The sequence below is a fragment of the Siniperca chuatsi genome, linkage group LG9, assembly GCF_020085105.1.
Source record: "Siniperca chuatsi isolate FFG_IHB_CAS linkage group LG9, ASM2008510v1, whole genome shotgun sequence".
NCBI classification, from domain to species: domain Eukaryota; kingdom Metazoa; phylum Chordata; class Actinopteri; order Centrarchiformes; family Sinipercidae; genus Siniperca; species Siniperca chuatsi.
In genome coordinates, this window is record NC_058050.1 from 20,979,213 (window position 1) to 20,982,890 (window position 3,678).

Genomic DNA, 3,678 nt, shown 5'->3' on the forward strand with positions numbered 1-3,678 from the left:
TGGATGAATGAATAAAAGAAAGAAAGAGAGGGATAGGAGGCTTGAGTTATGACCTGAGAGAGAGAGCGAACAGAAATCACTGGTGGTTATTAAACCCTCATACTTGAACTGAGATGTGACTGGGAATTGTTGCCTTCAAACACTCTGACCTGTTTGTCACTTCAATTATTTATGGCAGGCTGATTCAATAGCTATCAACATTCATCTTATCCTGAGTCATCACAGGAAATCCTGCCCTGCATCTTCAGCTATACTGACTAACATCGTGTGGGTTACCAGAGGTTAAATATGGCAAAATTACAATTAAAGCTAGTCCAAGTATGCTAATTATATAGGCCTTTTTTACTTACTCAATTTTGTTCTTCCTGTTATTTCTGTTCTGCATCTTAGTATTTGACTACTTTACAGAGAATTCAGCTTGTGTTACATTAAAAGCCATAATATCTTGAATTACTTTACTAGGAAATACTTTTATATTCCTTAACCCAATATATACTTATATACCTTAAAATATACAATCCCTAAACAAATAACCAGGTTAGACTCATAAAAACAGTGGCAAAGGAGCCACACAGATTTGTAAAAGTGTCAGTTTTGTGTGTGGAGTGTGCTTCACCTGGCAGCAAGAGTCATAATCCCCTGAGAGTCTCTTTTTTTGGCAATTAATAGCGCCTACCCTAGCGGCTGTCTTCTCAAACCTTCCTCCCAGATCCCAGGGAATCAAATTAGCGCTTATCAACATTCTTGATCTTCTTTAATTTTAATTCCATGTCGCTGCTCCTGTGCACTGTCGGTTTAATTGTTAGGGACAGTGTTTTCTGATGCCCTTCATTGAAAAAAAGAAGAAATTCAGGTAACCCATTCTAATGTGCTTTCCAGCCTTTGTTCCTTGCCTCCTTCTTTCCTCGTTAGCTATTTTGCTTCCTTCTTGCTTATCATCTGCTAGTCTTATCTTGAGGAGTTTGTGGCTCAAACATGTTCACATCTGCTTTTTATGCTAAGTATGAATTGCAGATTTTAGATGACTAGTGCTGCCCCTCCTGCACACCACACAGAAAAAGAAGCAGTTGAGTAACTGATACTGATACAACACTTGACCGACTACAGAGTCATAATCATTATCAGTTGTGAGGAGGAGCCCATGAGCAGGTCCTTGCACTTCCTGCATTGTTCTACCAAAGCCTTAAAGGAATAGTTGACATTTTGCTTTCTTGCTGAGAGTTAGATGAGAGGATCGATACCACTCTGAAATATGTCTATTGAATATGATTATAGCTAGCAGCCAATTAGCTTAGCTTAGCATAAAGACTGGAAACAGGGGGAAATAGCTGGCATGGCTCTGTCCAAAGGTAACAAAATGTTTCCTCCTGTTTCCAGTCTTTTTGCTAAGCTAAGCTAACCAGCAACTGGCTGTAGTCGTATATTTACTGGACAGATATGAGAGGGGTATCAATATTTTTCAAATAGTCATATTTCCCAAAATGTTGTTCTTAATAAACAAATTCAACAATAACCAGAAATTGCTTTATGAATGGAAGATTCCTTGCTGAGGATTTAAAGAGAGCCTAATGGTGAACTGATGATAAAACATGACTAGTGACAGTGACCAGAGACATTAACATGCCCATGACATCCAAATGACCTTTAAATATTATTTTAAGCCTTCATCCTAGCCTGCCCGTCTATTAGCTGCAGCTTCCTGTATGATCTCTCTTTGATTTTAAAGTATTAACTAAAGAAAACAAAGTATAGATTTAGGCATGAATCATTGATCCATTATTTTGCAGTCTGACTTGCAGGCATGACATCTATGTTCATGACTGTGACCGCTGATGCTGAATGGAAAAAAGGTCTACATGTTGTTTAGAAAAGGTTATGGGGTGCCCCAGTAGCTCACCTGGAGCGTGCCCCCACCCCCATGTACCAACTCCAGCCTGCGGCCCTTTGCTGCATGTCATCCCCTCTCTCGCTCCCCCTCCTCTATCTTCAGCTGCACAATCAAATAAAGGCAAAAATGCCCCCCCCCAAAAAAAAGAAAAGGTTAAACACTAAACATCAATTTCTACGTAGTTGTACGTGTAATTTAAGCAAACCTAACCAAATAGAGAGGGGGTTGTGTTTTGACGCTCACGTTCATTCATATTAAATGACTTATTTCCACGTCATGTTGTCGTCACAAAACCTCACCACACCCGCTCTCCCAGCTGCTCACCAATGGGAAGAGCTGTGATTTCCTATTCCATCTCCAGCTGATGAACATCCCATCATTCTTTGTGGGTGTCCACTATAAAAGCAGGTGTGCTCAGTAACAACCTGAACATCCTGCTGGCTTAATCAAAGATATGGAGATGGAAGTATAAGAGTGTATGCGTGTGAGTGTGAGAGACAGTGAGAACATCCCTATATGTGTGTGTGTGCTTGCACATACCTGTGAGTTCAGTGCGTGTGTGTGTGATATGGAAATAGTGGGTAGCGGAGTAGCAGAGGTCTGGCCCTGCAGGCTAGATGTTGGCTGCTGATAATGAGGCACTGTTGGAGCTAATGGAGGCAAAGCCAATTTAGACTCCCTCAGCAGCCGCGTGATATCACCACATCGACCAGATTGACGAGAACTCGAAGACGAGCTGTTGTGCATCAGCATTTGAAGACTTGGGATTGCACAGTCTAGACAGCCTTTGGGAAAAAAATGTCAAAGAGAAGAAGTGGCAACAGGACTGGAATTTAAAACCAAATCAGGGGAATTATTTGGTTCTAAGACCATGTCCACACAAAAAACAGGCCAAATACGTCACGTAAACCCTTTGTTTTGACACATTTTTATGTCCCGCACACATTTGTAAAAACAAACCTGAACTAAGCCTACATGTTCTGCATGTTGTTTTAAGCAGAACAGTGCGGAGCTCCACTTTGCTTCTGGAGATTTGTCACAGCAACACATCTTAGCAGGGTAATTGCAGTATCCCAGAGATGGATCAGTCTCCCATGTGTACTGCAGTTTATTGCCTTATAATTATGAGACTAATTACGAAGATGTATTACAACCCCCCGTGTGCATGGATATATGTGTGTACACATATTTCACACACACACACACACACACACACACACACACACACACACACACACACACACACACACACACACAAACTCACGCACACACATCAATCAGAAATACTGTACTGCTGATGATTAAAATCTCAATGTGAAAATGGGAGGCAGTAATGACTACACCACTGCCTTCCCAAGCCTGACTGTTTGCTCTGAAGCAATACTATTGCTTCAGTTTAAGGTCTGAGTTTGAGATTTATTATCAACAAAGCTCCAGATTCCATTTTTAACAGTGTGTTTACAACAAAGAAACAATTAAGCTGCATTCAAATTTCTACACCTTGTGATTGCGGCTTTCGAATCAAAATTGTTTGTAAAATTGCCTACGCTATCATCATTGCAATTACACAAAACTATTATTATTGGTTTTGCAATGTTTCACTTATGAGAGTTTCGGCTTGTCAATTAAGTTCTAGCCAAGTCTCTCCTACGCACCTGTCACCAAGAATACTGCAATGTGCGGTGCAGCCGCAACAAGAGTACAGAAGCACAATAATTGCAACAAGGCAATGTGTGATGTGTAACATCAATCAGGATACAAGAAGTACAGTAAATTAATACAACTTCACA